General features: G+C 37.7%; 1 protein-coding gene across 3 annotated transcripts in view; it reads right to left on the minus strand.

Moving 5' to 3' along the window:
• The window catches only part of LOC111933216 (uncharacterized), a 211,215-nt gene that overhangs the window by 25,495 nt on the left and 169,453 nt on the right, over positions 1-16,267 (minus strand). Inside the window, exons 13-18 of one of the 3 annotated variants that reach the window (XM_086843551.1) lie at positions 7,780-7,880; positions 7,468-7,571; positions 5,193-5,495; positions 3,339-3,527; positions 2,898-3,041; positions 2,555-2,735 (exon numbers count right to left, since the gene is read on the minus strand). The gene's annotated coding sequence lies outside the window, so the exon portion shown is untranslated. Of the gene's footprint in view, positions 1-2,554; positions 2,736-2,897; positions 3,042-3,338; positions 3,528-5,192; positions 5,496-7,467; positions 7,572-7,779; positions 7,881-16,174; positions 16,229-16,267 lie in introns of those variants that run through there. The other 2 variants (XM_086843548.1, XM_086843552.1) reach the window with 2 other exon arrangements.

Raw genomic sequence — 16,267 nt, forward strand, 5'->3', positions numbered from 1 at the left:
CAGTGACATCTCTAGGATTATAAAAAGTTGAAAAATGTTAAGGACAGCAGTATGAAGAAGGAAGAGGGCTTCAGACTACACGGTACCCTATGGCTATGGCAGAAACTGTTCAAATCGAGAAACTGGTGAGACAGGGAAGGTTTCAAATACAAACACTCAGCTTTGAACTGAACCAGTGAAGAAAGAGATGATGAAACAGACACTCAACAAAGGCTCTTCACAGAATGCTAGACAAAGTTTCAGATTTATTTTTTTTTAAGTCTGCTAATTTGTGTTTATCATCACAATGAAAGTTTGGGCATGGAAAGATACTCAGAACTTAAAAGCTAAAACTGGACTGTCTACATTTCATTCTCTTTTTATTAACCATCAGTGAGTGTTCTGCATAGACACAGCCCATGAAAGTAATAATAGAGGGAAATTAATTAGATGACTATATTTCAATCATGGGGTTTTCTTGACATTTTCTACTAAAGGAATGCAGCTCAAGCAGTTTGTAACTGACAGCAATGCCATGAAATTGCACTACAGCCTTGATAATTATCCTCTTCATTATTTTTATAATATATAAAGAGATAAAGTACAACATCCTTCTTTCATTTTATAATAGTATGCAGTACAATGGAAGCAGCTGAAGGGGGATGTTTGTCTTACAATGCTACAGTTTAAATCCAGTGACAAGAAGTATCACATTAATGATGCACAGAGAAGAGCACTACAAGCAGCCATTTTTTATATAATTACTCCAGGAAAGCTGTAAATATATGGGATAGATAATATAGCCCAAACATTTTCTCATCCTCTTCCCCTAATATTCAAGAAATATCAATGTCAACTTGTTGGAAGGAAAAATATATTATTTCATTTACATAAATTTCCTTCAATCTTAAAAGTTAGTGTAATCAAAGCTTATGAAAATATTGATGACACAGAAAAGTTGATAATTTCTTTACCAACTTTTTCTTTCTTTTGTGCATTACACAAGCCCAGATAATTAATTGAAAGGGGAAGAGTCCATTTGGATCCAGATGGAGACACTGAAGGAGCAGAGGTCTTATTAAGGATTATGGAAAACTTTAATTAGGAAGAGTAGTAGTAAAGCAGCAACAATTCCATAAATTGACAAACTCTTTTGGATAATATTCAGAAAATGTAGTTAGAGAGGTCTCAGCTGGAACATGACAAACATATACAAGAAGATGAGAAGCTACTCTTTCCCTCTCTGCCACAGCATCAGCTCAAGTTGGTATATGAACAACAGAAGTCAGCTCCAGATGGCTACAAAAGAAGTCAGTCTGTTATCTTAGTAAGGCAGAGCTGGAAATCAGGATAACTTTATGAACAGCAACTTTTCAGGTAATTTCAGTAGAGGCTTCTGACTTAATTCTATAGAGATATGAAGCACTTAAAGCAGCTGTGGTGAACAGTAACCTCCTGTCTCTGAGCAAGAAGTTGGGATATTCCCTTGGTGTAACTCAAACAAAAAGTAAAATTTATTTAGTCTACGCAACATCGGGTTCTTAGTCTGAATTAATTTATCCTAATAACATGATGATATATGGTTCCTGTTGTAGATTGCCTGTCTCCAGGAGAGGAGCTGGATTCTTATTTTACTAACTAGAGTACCTTTAAAATTTCTTTCTTCAATCATTGTAAAGAAGCATAGCTTGCATATAACTGACAATCCATTGCTAACTTTATAATTTTTTCATATCACAAAAGGAATGGGAGACTGTGGTATCATGACTCCAAATAGGAGTGTTTCAGCCACAGAATACAGACTTGGACCATATTTGCTGCAGTATAAGGAAATTAACTTGAGGGTTTCTGACTGAAGCTTGTTCTTATTAGTCATATGATATGCTTGTATGTGGGTGCTCTATGCCACTTATCTCATCAGTCAGTTTCCCTGAGGTTTTTTTCCATATTCAAGCTTTAAATGGATCTTTTAAAACTGTGAAAAGAGAAAAAAAGAAAAAAGCCAGAAATATTTGGCTCTTTTCCCAGGTATTGTACATATCATAAAACATATCTTTCTGCATTTTCAAAGTAGTGTGTTCTTTTAAACATACCTGACAGCTCTAAGTGTTTTGGCGACACATACACTTTTGCAATGAGTTTTGGGTAAATCCACAACTTCAGTCATTCACTCATCAGTTTCTGTGTCACACAGCCCAGCCTGTTGTTTTCTGGAAACATGGATACAAGTCTCTGGGCAAGGGCAATGTCTGCTCTGCATTGCTGGCCTCTACAGCACAGAAATACAGAACATGGGGGAGGCAGGATGCTAAACACAGATCATATACATAACCCACACATCCATGGCACTGCCAGTGTGCTCTCTGCACAGGCATGACAGAGCTGATGCTTCCTCTTCACAAAAGGTTCACATGTGATGCAGGGCCAGTCCACGAGTGTGTGCTGAGTACAGAACTGTCAGATCTCTCATGCACACAGAGATCAGCTCAATGTGAGTGGCACATCTCTGAGACAAAACGAACCACTGCAATCTTGCCCAGTCACACAGTGGAAGATGTCCTTTAAGCATACTTACAGTCAACTTTATCACTAGGGAAAAGCAGTTTTCTGTTCTAAAACACGGTATGGCTCTTCAAGAATGCTCTCTTCAGTTGGGCATATACCCCAGGCATTTATTTTCATCGTTTTTCCATGGATCAGAACAGATGATGGTATTTTAGGGCATACAAGGAGTAAGGCAATACTTGCTTTTGATCCTAAAGAACAAAAGGCCAGCATTAACCGATGTGCAAAGACAGAAGAGCTGACTAAATGGGGGGGGTGGGAATGGGGGGGAGAGAGAGAGAATCTGGCAGATCTTTGAAGTAATCCAAGGTCAAAAGTTTCCCCTTAAGAATATATGAGCAATGTGAACTTACCGTTCCCAGGAAGCCACCTCACAAGGTAAACACTTTCAGAAGACAAGTCCTTGAAACTCCTCATAGTGTCAAAGGTTGAAATGAGCAAAGTGGCAGCTGGTTTAAGGCACTTCTCCTTTGAAATCTTCAAACTTCCTTAATTTTCTGAGATGTTTGGCAGATAATAACAACAGTTCCCTAAGTATATATATATATATAAAAAAGAACCTACACCCTTGAAGTAAATAAAGGAATTCAAGATAAACCAAAAGAAAAACAAGAACCAGAAAAGCCCTCTGAACTGCTCCCACAAAAAAAAAAAAAAAAAAAAATCCCAGTGGTCAGATACTTCTAAAAATTAATGTGACTTGTGTGTGCAAAAATGTGAGCTACCAAAATTGCCCATTAGAACACAATCAGAGAGTGCTTTAGAAAGAGCTGAAACATTGAAGACCTTCTCACCCATCAATCAGGTGCTCATTATTTGCCTCAGCTGAATTTCCAGAGCAGCTTGCATGAACTTGGCAGTGCCCAGCCTGCTCACATCGCTCTCCAAGCAGTTTATGCTGAGAGGGTAAGTTAACACTGAGCTGACAGCGGGTGTGCGCACAAATCCTTCTAGCAATTTAACAAAGAGTTAAGGAAGGTTACCTGAAAGGAACCAAAGCATCCTCCTGTTTGAAATTGTAGAATTTTGTACTTTTATGTATAAACATAAGAAAATTCAGACTTATGGGAACAAAAATGTAACAACATTTCAAAACAGCTGTTGCTTAAATAGACATACATTATTTCCATTGATTAAAACTAAAGTTAGTACTTTCACTTTTTCCATCGCTAAATCAATAGGATATTAAGCACATGAAAAGTCTTTAGTACATGGAAAGGACCATTAGATTAGGCCTGTTCACATAGGCACTACAATTTCCCACTGACTTAAGTACTTAAAAGAGATCTACAATTAGAAGAGAAACAAAGAGAGGAAGTTTTGTAAAATGAAAGCTTGAAGGGACATAAAGTACACAGCAGATACACTATCAGATTTCTTCATATGGAGGCACTGCTGCAACAGTGTTGTTTCTTCAAAGTGATAACCCTTCAACAACATAAAAATATACAGATTTTCAAACACAGTGAAATATTTTCTAATATGAACATCCTAAAAAGGGGAAATCAATAAATGGCATGAAAAACTTCAAAGACGGACCTCCTGTCAATGACAGAGGTTCTTCAGCAATGTAAAGTCTTTGAAGAAGGACTCCCAGTGCTGGGAAACCTTTGAAGTGACAGAAAGCAGACATTTATAATTATAGAAAGGTGCGGTGTCCAGCAGAGATAGTAAAAAGATATAACTGGGGTATGTGTGGGGGAGGTTGAGCACTGGCTTGGGCCCTGAGTGACCCTGCTCACTTGAAGCCTAAAAGCCTGCAAGGTCAAGCCTATATCCATATGAAAGAGACAATTTGTGAATCGGAGATGTGGGTAGGGCTTAGAAACCAAATTACTGCAGCTTTCACACTTCTGGCATATGTTTATTAAACAAGGCATCTCTCTTTTCTCACTGCCTCAGATTCCAGCACACACATACCCACACAGCCCCTTCTCACTTTGCAGCCCATGGTTCCCCTGAGGAGAGAGGGAGGCTTCTTATGTCCATTGGCACAGAAGCTGACTTCAAGTGAGGCAGTCCAGCTTTATTTATATTTATCTATATGGTTTTCATGAGTATATCACTCCTGAAATTTTTGCTTTTGTCTTCTCTGTTTTTCCTGGTTATTTCTTGACAAAGTGATGTAGAAATTGAGAGGAGTAAAAAATTATATTCTGGAAGAAAACAGAACTGTCTGGATTCTGGAGTTCTTTGAATTCTTGTGTGCTTGAAAGGGAAAACGTAAAAGTTTAATTTACATTAATAGATTTTCATCTTCTCCTCAGACTACAAAGCAAGTCTCTGCTGTGTCTTTGGAGCAGAGCAGGGTCTGCCCACACTCTGAGAGCAAAGTCATTTCAGCATGGTATTGAGCTCACACTTGTGTGCCCAGCTGAGAGACAGCAGAATTGGCTCATGCTTGTCTCTGCCTTTCATATATTCACATATCCAGGTTCTCCTAAAGCACAGGGTCAGGTCTCTTGCTTATACCCCAGCTTATCATAAAGCTTCATCCCCAATATTCGTTTTTAGTTATTTTCCTGTCTGTGATATGTGAAAAACATAGTATAGAAAAAGAAAAAAAAGAAATCAGCATCTGAGGTCCGACAAGATTTCCTGGGAAGATGAAATGAAAGACAAGCAAATGAATCAGCAGGTGTTGTTACCTTTTTGAACTCATCTGTTCATTTTCACTGTTCATTTAAGACCAGGATCTGGAAACAGGACTGATCACAGTGGGCTGAAATGGGACCCCAGTCAAGAGCTCTGTATTCCTCTGCCCTGGTATGAGGAGGACACTAGAGAATCCTCTTCCTCAGTGACCTAGAGCTCCACCTGTGAGCTTCAAATCCACACAGTCCCTTGGCTAGAAGGAAGTGAGCTATCAAAACAGCAACACCAGCTCCCACAGTCTTGCATAGCTAAGAACTTCCAAGCAAAGGCTGGCAGGAGATGGCACCCTCTAAACCCTGAAATAAATGCATGAAAAATGATGTTTGATTACTCTTACACACACATGACATACAGTTTTCAAACCAGTGTGTAACCCAGTTTATGAATGGGAAAACTGAGACACTGGAAAGAAATTCAGGCTGCCCTTGTAGAAAATGAAGTCTCAGCACAAATATAGCAACATTTATTAATGCAGGAAATTCAAAGCATTCAGCACTGACTCTATTTTTGTTTTCACATAATTTCCAGTCCAAGGTTATGCTCAGAACTGGAGAAAATAACACCAAAGTCCAATGGAGTCTTCAGAGAATTGCTGAAGCTTATTTTGTTGAACTCTTCTTCTGCTGGCCAGACAGCAACCATGTAATTAGGATAACTGTGCAATAGTGGTTTTAAGGGAGTGCTATAAAGAAAAACTCAAACTACAGTACATATAAAAGCACTGTATTTGTTTTCTCATGCATCAACAATTTAGTTTTTCTTCTGTTCAGGAGGTTGGCCTGAAGGGAATGGAAATCACAGAGATTATTACCTTTTTATAACTATCTTTCTAAAAGTTATGGCATCAGCTACATGAGGTGTGTAGTAAAAAGGAAAAAAAAAATCCTAAATGCCAATGGAGAGACCGTATGGAAACTCAGAAGCAATTATCATGCAGACAAAATTTTTAAGAGTAGTGATGAAATTAAGCATTATTGCCAGAAGATGTTTACTAAAAATATCTTTCAGGTCTTTCAAAATTTTGCTTGGAGGATTTGGCATGACAAAGAAAGCAGATGTCAGATAACACATAACACATCAAGAAAACAATAATATATTCTGAGCTTAAGAGTCCTGCTGGTGATATGGGACAAAAATATGCCTGGGCAATCTGAAATGGCTTTTAAGTAAAACAAAACCAAAACAAATTGAGACATTTTGAAGTGCCTACATAACACGTAAATTTTGTGCTACAAAAAGTTAGGCAACAGACAGTATAAACTCAGCAAAAACTGATATTACCCAAATGCAACAGATAAGTGGAAATTGTTTTCTGATGCGTAGTACTTGCTGTCTGTGTAATATGCATTACAAGATTCAGACCATTCTGAAGCAAGGTACACAGTGCTGTTTATACCACAGCTGTTAAATACCAACACTTTCATATAATAACCCCCCTGAATCCACAGCTGGACATCATTAAAAGAGGAGGGCACAAACATAAAGAGCTTCTCCAGCTGAGGAGGAAGGATACTTTCCTCATGGCTGCTGAGTGATGAGCCCTTCGTTCTGTGTGCTCTGGCACAAAACACAACACGGCAAGATCCACAGCCTCTCAGATACCCTGTCCCTGTCACTGGGCTCCTTCAGGGGTCACATACGGGATGTTCCCCTCTCTCACATCCTGCATTCTAGGATATTTCTGTGATCAGTTTAGCAGAGCACAGGTTACTGAGAGCAGCAGCTTTTGCCCTGGGCAGAATGAGGACACAGTGTCTGCTGATGATTTCAATGCCCTTCGGACAGCAGCACAGTACCAGAGGTCATTGTACACCACAGCCACTGGGGAAATGTCTTATTTGTAAATAGGGCCAGAGAAAAACAAAATTATGTTGAGTGCACTAATTACATACGGGGACATCCTGTATTGTAAGAAAGGATCTGAGTGACCATCCACTGAGAAACCAGTGGTGAGGTCTTAAACACAGGAACAAAAACAACCTGAATTTAATAACACAAAACAAAGAACAGACAATACTATGATGCAGAAGAGGGATATTGCAATACCACCAGTACCAGTATTTTTGTCAAATAGAAACACCTCCAGGCTCATTTCCAGGGCACACAGCTGCTATCATTTGTGTTACAGGTAAAAAAAGCTTAACAGTCTCGGTGGGAAGACAGGACAGACTACATTATTCAAGTATTTAAAAGAAAGAAATTGTCGAATTTAGCCACAGACTAAAAATCAAGAGAAAAAATAGCACAGAATGACCTAAAGTTACATACCTGGTTGATATTCCTGGTTTTTACTGTAGATAATAAGTTTGGTGAGTTTGCCAAGATGTCATCTTTGTCATATTCCTTTTTGCTGTTCTTTCCTTATATTTTCCCTGAGAACACAAGAATCAGATTTATGAAAAATGTATGCTGTTGTCAAGTACATACAAGTAATTTCTGTGAAGTGTTAACTAAGAAGGACTTATCTGCCAAAATTTAATGTTTGTTTTTAAGCACTTTTTATTTATATTCTACTGTGGGAATCATCAAAATATGATAATATATTGTTTAAATTCTAAACTTCAGATATAATAAACTAACTTGAGACAGGACAAATGCTGAGAACTCAGTAATTCTTCTTACACCCATTGCATTTCAGGTACCTCTCAAGCTCCAAAATGTACTTCAGATTCTAGAGATGTCTCAAAAAATTAAAAAAAACAAAACATAGACTTTTCATTTTTTTTCAAATATCAGTCAGAATACATTGCTTAATTCATAAAATAGTTTTTCCCCAACATACAGGAGCTGCAAACAATGAAATATTGAAATGCTGTATTAGCAGCTGACAGTGTAAATCTACAAAAAGCATATTATAAATCTTCTCCAAAATAGAGTCATTGAACAGGTCCCATAATAAGTTCTTTTAAAAAAATATTGCTAAGAAGGACATGGGTGAGACCTCTAGTATTCTTTATGCAGCAAATCACAAACAGGAGAGAATCCCTTGCTCTGACAAGTGCATCATGTTACGGTCTTATCCTGCAAAAGGTGGTGATGCAAATCCATTTTTGGATTCAACAAAAACATTGTTGGTGTGAAATCCAAAATCAGTAATTGTGAAACTAATTTTATCAGTACTAATTAAATCTACTTTTGAATATCAACTGCTTAGCAAGATTGATTTAACACATGAAATAGAACAGAAAGGAGAGGATTAAAGTCACCATGGAACAGAAAATGTCAATCAGTTTAGTTGTAGCTTTTTCAGGATTTTGCTGCTTCTGGCTCCAATCTGTGTGTCCCCCATGCAAGACAAGCATTTGAAATGAAAAGCAGTGGACAAGAGTAAGACTTCAAAGACTACAGCATCAAGATCTCTATAGCTTTTCAGGCATCAAGTATTAAATGGATATTCAACTATTTATCTGTGAAAAGGAAGCAAAAGATGTCAGATATGGGACAGACAGATACCAGAATTTTCTGGAATAGCAGACAGGTCAGCAGAACATGGCTTCTTAAATGGAACTAAACTGCTGTGTGGAGGTGGAGACCCAGCTCTGAAGTGCAACTCAGAAAATCCCTCCAAGTCCCTGTAAGCACTGATGTGTTTTGTCTGAAGGCTTCCTGTAAACACCTTAAGACCTGTCCCTTCACTCTGGTCAGGTGAGTGCATTGATTTAGGATCCACAGATTATAGGATGTACTGTGGAACAAATTCAACATGCCAATGTCACCAAACATAGAAGCTGCTAAAAGTTCCCTCAAAGACTTCAACAATAAAACTCACGGTGACTTTTAGTCCCACTGTGTTTATTCAGGGGCTGGAGGATAGTAACATTGCTTTCTGCACTGAAGTGGTGGCCACTGAAACCCCCTAGCTACTGGGATTAATTAGGAATTAAGTGGTTATCCACTTACATATGCCTAACTATATTTATGTGCTTTAATGGAAAGGGGCCAGGGCCAGTCTCCAGGTCACTTAATTGTTGTGCTGCTCCCTGAGTGTCTGGTCCACTGCTCAGTCAGACTCATTTCACTCTGGCTGAAGGGTCACCATTCTCTTCAAAATCAGTATTCAGCCACTGCATGACAAAAGCCTGAATCCTAGATCCTGAATGAGTCAGATCACAGCCTGGGTGTGCATTTATATCCCACAGCTCAGGTGAGCGAATTACGGTCACACTGTTTCTCGGCAATGGTGACAACTGCCCTTCCTCAGGCATGTTGAGGTGGGAACAGACCCAAACAATTAGGAGGTTGTAGCTGCTGGGATGAGAAGGGTTGTCTATGACACCAGGCAAAATGAATTCAATTCCCACAGCTGCTAAATGACAAAGACTTCAGAGACACTGCTCCTTCACTTTGAAGGCTAGCAGGATACAGAACAGGAGGGGAAGAGGTGAGCCTCATCCTAGAGGAAGGATGGCTACTTAGACTCTCCTCTCTGCTATTTTTTTTAAAAAAAAGAAACCACATGGACCAAAAAGCCACAGGTGAAAAGGAAAGCAATAAGGGAGCAGAAGATTGTTTTTCTGTATGCTCTAGATTCCTTGAAAATAAGAGTTTTGTTGTGTTACAGGAAAACTAGGCATCTAGCTGGAGTCCTCTGGCAGTAGTCAGAACCTGAAGTATGTAGGTCTTTGACCTTAACTGCTTTTCAAGGTCATTTTTCTCAGCTCTTTTGCAAATTATTATCTCAATTTCTGTGGCAGTATCAGCCTAAATTCCCAAGCACAAAATTTAGATATTTCCTGGACTGTTTTTTTTTTTGTGTGTGTTTTACTGTCAATATTATAATACAATATATTCAGTCTAACTTTTAGAGGGTCTGGAATTAACCTGTTCAAATTGTTATTGTTTGAAGAACATGCATTTTTCCAAGAATCACCTACTTCTCATATCCATAAACTCTGCATAGTATGGTGAGCTAGATAACATCAAAGGAAGCAGATCTTTTTTCAGTAATATATCTTATTCCGTAAATCAGCTTGAAAGGTATTTTTCAGCTCATTTTGATTTTTATGTTTTCTTTTTCCTGCTGCTTGATGTAAAACTGACAAAGTAAAACTGACAATAAGCTGCAGAGAGATGCAAGCTTCCTGGTACAGAGGAGTAAACATTTCTCCTAACAGATGGAGTAATTTTCACTTCTATTATCATTAACAAACTTCAAAACTCTATGCAAGTGGAGAAGCCAGCAAGCTAGCAGTGTACCCCTGGATACTCTTTTACTGCTGTATTTTTCCAGATATTTGTATCATTATAAGATCAAGTTAAGACATTATCAGCTATATCCTGGGCATCCTATCGGCCTGCAGTCCAACACTATAAACAGCATCAGAGCAATTGCACTGTGAAGGACAAGACAGACTCTTAGAGTTCTTAAACACTGCTCATTCAAAAGCCAGTATTTCCACCCCACAGCAGCACTGGACTGCAGTCATTGCCTGCTCTCTGTCACAGAACAGCTGCGTTTTCATGTGGAACAGGGGTGGCAGTAAAAATGTGAATGTGTAGGCGGCCATGGGGCAGCCACACAAACAAAGCCACTGCTTGAGGAAATGCTTAGGGAAGCAAATCTCAGGGGAGACCTGATGCCTGACTGGCAAAGCTGAGCAACTAAACTGTACTTGCCCCAAAATACACAGGATTAATTTTTCTTTGACCCAGTCTTTATGAATCTTGCCCATGTAAACCATCCCATCCCTCTCCACAGCAAAGAGAAGGTTCTTATTCTCAGCCCAGTCTATTGCTAGTAACGTGTGTGTTACTGACAGCAGCATCACACGTTATGAAATTGTTCTTTCAATTAGTAAAGTTACAATAAATATTTTTTTTATTTTTTGCTGTTAAGCATTTTTCTGTCTACAATACACTTTTTTTTTTTTCTAATGTATAAAGACATCTAGTATCTGGATTTGCACAACAATTATGTTTTACATAATTTATTTTTGAAAGGAATACACATTACGAATCACAGGGGCTTGAAACTTTAACTGCATTTACAGACTCATTGAAACTGCCCCAAATTTAAATATAAAAGCTCCTTATACAATGTTTCCTTTAAATTTTCCATTATTTTATACATTCAAGCTGGTGGTAAATTGTAAACAAGGATAAAACCTGTCAAGATCTTTTTATAAAGAGTTTAAAAAGCCATTAAGATTTTAGACATTTAAGACATTATTAATTTATTTCAGCATTTGTGAGATGCAAAACTGTAGCTATAGCACTTTGTTTTCATGTGTAGTTGTAGACTTTACTCATCATAAAAAGGATTTTTTTCTTTTTGTTTTCACAACAATTTTCCCTTTACATTTCTTTTAGCTACAGACTAATCTGTAAGAGCATTTTGTTTGACTGAAATAGGCAGCAATTTAATTTTCTTTTTGCTTCTTTAATGTATCAGCAGAATCAGTTAGATGTTGCAAATTACTAAAGAACAATAATATCCAGAGAAAATTACTGAAATAAAGAGTAAATAACTCAGTGTTAAAGAAGAATTAATATAATTGGATCACTCAGAAACTATCAGCATCATTAATGAAATTAAAGTATAACCCTTACTAATTTAAAAATTCAGTTAAAGGCTACATTTAAAATTACTAAGTGTCAGGGGAAAATATTTAAATTATGAAAATTATTATAAAGCTCTGACTGGAAAGTACCAATTTACACAAGCCTTGAGTCGCCCATTAGGTTTATATGCATTGATACTCACCCTATATCATTGAATGGAAAATTATTGAGGGAAATGGCTTAATTCCATTTACTTTTAAATATAGTTATGATCCAGATAAAGATACAAATACAATTCTAGTCTATTTCTTGTGTCGGCTCCATCTGACTTTTATGAAAAATACTTTTAAATTAATTTGATTTTCTGAAATGTATATACTTATTCATGCACTTAGGGGATACATTTACTGACAACATGTTGGGCAGTGAGGGGGTTGTAGCATCATATTGGGGATGAGGCTGAATTGCTGCTGGTTCTTTGAATTCCTCTCCCTCAGACACCCACTCCCTACCCTCTTTCAAAGCACATGCAAACACCTCTGTGATTCACTGACCAAGATTTCTGTGCAAATATCAGCAAAATTTTCTAAGACAATGTTTAAAAACTCACAAGATTTTTTTTACAGTACTCTACAAGGAAGCTGGTGAATTGTTAAACTGAGAAAGGGGCCTGGAACTCCTGTTATGGTGGGAGACTAAAGCAGCTGAAAAAATGATTAATATCTGTCAGGTTCCCAAGGTGACATGATAAGCTCATGGATGTCTTGACTGAAGTTCAGTAGAGAGAACCCTGATCTTACCCACAGTTTATGGGAGTTTAGGAAGAAAAGCTTATAGACAAAAGTAGCACCAGTTATTTGATGAGAGTCACAGAACAATTGAAGCTACAAAAGCTTTCTTTTCTTTACAGAGCCACTGGAGGATTTTAAGCCACTTCAAGTTGTGTGTCTTCACTCAGCTCCTACAGTTCAACCAAAGCCAGTGTCAATAATGGAGAATGCAGGCCAATTCTAGGCTGTGCTTATGCAGAAAATCTGAGCAATTATTTTTCAATTTTTTCTGTTAGATGTAGAGCCTAATTACAATATTTAACTCATATTTTGCTTCACAGACATGGCACTGACACATTTTATATCCTGGAAATGCTACCAGTAGATCTACCTTCTTCCCTAATAGCCCATATCTTCCCTAATTAAGCTCATATTGTTGCCCAGTGTATTTCCTATTTGTCCCAAGCACAAGGATAACTGTGGGAGAACTGAAGGTGGCAGCAAAGGAGTTGAAAAGACCATACTCTTCAGGGGTTTTTATAAAATCAGTCCAATGTCTACAATAGGGTAAATAATGCCTTTGTGTACAGTACATCAATTACAGTATTTGCTGTCAGTGACAACCTTCTGGCCATCTCCACAGTCATTCCACAGTTACAACAAATTGCTAAGACACCAAAAATCAGATGAGAAAGTCAATAAACATATAAAATTTGAATTAGCTTGCTGACCTCAATGGAGGTATTCCAATGTTAGAACAGCAAAACTACAGCCAGACTCCAGATATACATGACAAATTATTTTAAATAATATGTTTCAGAGGTCTGGATGTACTCTCTACAACCTTTTTAAATGTAATCAAATGAGCACTCCTTGTCAATTACAGAACTATCAAAACATACAATCAGAATGATCATGGTCTCTCAAATATAATTGATTTTGTCCAGTTTGTGAAAAACATTTTAGGAGACAAGTTGAGAGTGGTTTTGTGTTGGATTTTTCTTTTGTTGTTTCAGGTGACCTCATGTTTTATTTCCAAATCTCGAACAGTCTGTTCTTTTCCTTTGAAAACAAACTGAAAAAAAAGTAGCCTTAAAAACGAAAACAAATCTACAGAAAGAGTTTACTGAGTCCGTTTCTCCTTCATTCCATTTGAGATGATCAAACAGCAGTTTTTCTTTGAAAGTGTTCATTGGCTTTCTTATAGCTACTATATTTGATTATATTTGATGTACTTTACAGATACATTAAAAATGTGGGACAAAAGAATGAAAGGAAGGGAAAGGTCATTACCCCATTTTGAGATGGGTCAAAATTATTTTGCTCTCCAGGGAAGTTTACAACTGGAATTCTTTGATGGCACTTTCAGGAAAATAAAAGCAGTTATTAACACAAGCACTTGTGCACTTGCACACACAGAGACATATGTATATTTGAGATTAATCATGTGCATGGATATCATATATATGTATGAGATGGAATTTAGTGATATCAATAAATAAATAACTAAATTCCTGATATCAATTACTGAGATATTTTGCTTGCTTTGTTGTCAGGATGCGACTCTAACCCAATTCTTATAAAGTTTTTACAGATGCAACTTCCATTAAAAACAGTGGAGGCGAAAAGGAAAGAGAGAGAAGAGGAAATAATAATATATTTTCTTTACAATATGCAAACTAGGCTAGAAAAAAACCCCAACACAACACCTCACCTGAAGCTAGCTTTTTTAAATGTAACTGCAAAATACCAAATGCAAAGTCCAGACTGCTCAGTAAATCACCTCCAGCCCCTGACAATCAGAGAGCAAGCAGAGCAGGAAGCAAACAGCACGAGGCTTCTTTGTTCACAGATCCAAATGCTTCCTTGCCAGTGCTCATCTCACATCACTCTGCTTTCTCCTTCACTCTCTTTTCTCTCTCCCAGAGCAGCACCAACAGTGATTCTGCAGAAAACAATATGGGTTTTCATCCTTGTCTCTCACTGCCCGTGGTCCAGCTACTCACAGGCATGGTCCTGTCAAACTGCCCTGCAAAATCCTTCCACACATATAACTAAGCTTCTCTCTGACCTGCTGTGTGTCTTTGCTTTTGCATTCCAAATAAATTCAGGGGTTTTTTTTACTCTAAATATGACTTTTCTTATATCTTCTATTCACTCTTCATTGTCAGGTAGCTGTCAGAGGCTGCTTTCTTTAAAACCACTGTTCAAACAGTGCTGCATGAGAAGAATAAAACTCTTTTTAGGTGTTATTAGTGACAGACCGAAAGCAGATCTTAGAACAGAAAAATATGTAAAGAGACAGAGCTTATGAAATCTAATTAAAAAAAAACAAACCTGAATTTTTAAATGTTTCAAGTCACATGGGCCTCAGAAAGAATCAAGTGTTAACATTTTCAAAAGCTCCAGGTTAGTTTTTAAAATACTATTGGAAGCATGCATAATTTTTGACCTCTTAACTGGAAAGGTACAAAATATGGCTTAACTTGTTTAAAAGGGAGTTTAAACTTGTTAAAAAGCATAAGAGGTAGCACTTCACTGAACTGCTCTGCAGCTGACTGCCAAGAAGGACTGTGCCTTAATTCCTGAGTTTCTGTCTTGAGCTTTCTGGTTACTTCACTAATTCCTGCCTGAGTTTACCCGTGGACTAATGGTTTCCTCTGTAGTAAAAGGAGGGAACCATGTGAATTTTTGTTGGACCTCATATAATTTCCTGATTTCAGAGATCTTCCACTGGATTTGAGTTCAGCAGGTCAAGGGAGAATTTTGCCCAAAAGGGTTGGCCTATAAGTCGTTGACAAACAAAAATACCTGATAAGAAGTTGTGTTATTTCAGAGTGGGTAGGAGATAAAATAAGTCAGAATAACTGGACTAACTGAAGACAAATAAAATTTGGCCAAAAGACCACAGGTGAACAAGGGTAACAATTTATTGTGGTTTCACTTGAAACCAAACCAAATAAGTCATCTCAAGCAAAAAAAATGCCTGTATGTAAAGAAGCAAAGTATAAAATAGCAGCTGCAAAAATCACTACAATGTGGTCTCCTTCATGAAAATTATTACTATCATGATGATAATATATATACAATACACAGGAACAATTCATGCATTTGCAGTAGAGTAAAACAGATGGGAACTTTCTTTTCCCTCCTTTAGCAACATTAAAATAATTACTTATAATAATCATGTTTACCAACCTTAATGCATGCACAGTATATCAAATATTGCTCTGCCTCACTGTGAGACTGTCTACCCTTCTTCCTTCTTCCTCTGTCTCATCCAGCCCAGACTTTCTTCTCTGCCCCAGCCCAAAACTACTGCTGCTTTACTACCAGCAAGGCTCCAGCACATCCTGACCCCAGGATTTTACTATGGAAATTTTTCTCATTCCTATCTGTCTGGCGTTTCCTTGTCTCTTTGAGCTCATCTTTATCATAGTCCCACTGTGATAGTCCCCTATCTACAGGAAGTCCAATTTCTACAACTACACCAACTTGTTAGTGATTACTGACCTGAACTCAGACTAGATATGCCATTTGTGAAGTTTCCCTCAATGTTTTGTTCTGTCAGCATCCATTTCCTCCACTGATTTCGCTGTTCATTTGACTTTCTGTGCCACTGCCCTCATGCACAGAGCTCCTTGACAGCTTACAAAGAGAGGCCTTTTTTCCACACCACCATAACTTGCAGACTCTCCTACTACCTCATTCCTCGAGGGACTTCCAAACATAGCAGGCATTTGACTTCCCTAATTGCCCTGTCACAGAAGAAGCAAAAGCAAACGCCTTTCAAACTG

This window comes from Cyanistes caeruleus, chromosome 10 (assembly GCF_971803275.1).
Source record: "Cyanistes caeruleus chromosome 10, bCyaCae1.hap1.1, whole genome shotgun sequence".
Classification (NCBI taxonomy): Eukaryota; Metazoa; Chordata; class Aves; order Passeriformes; family Paridae; genus Cyanistes; species Cyanistes caeruleus.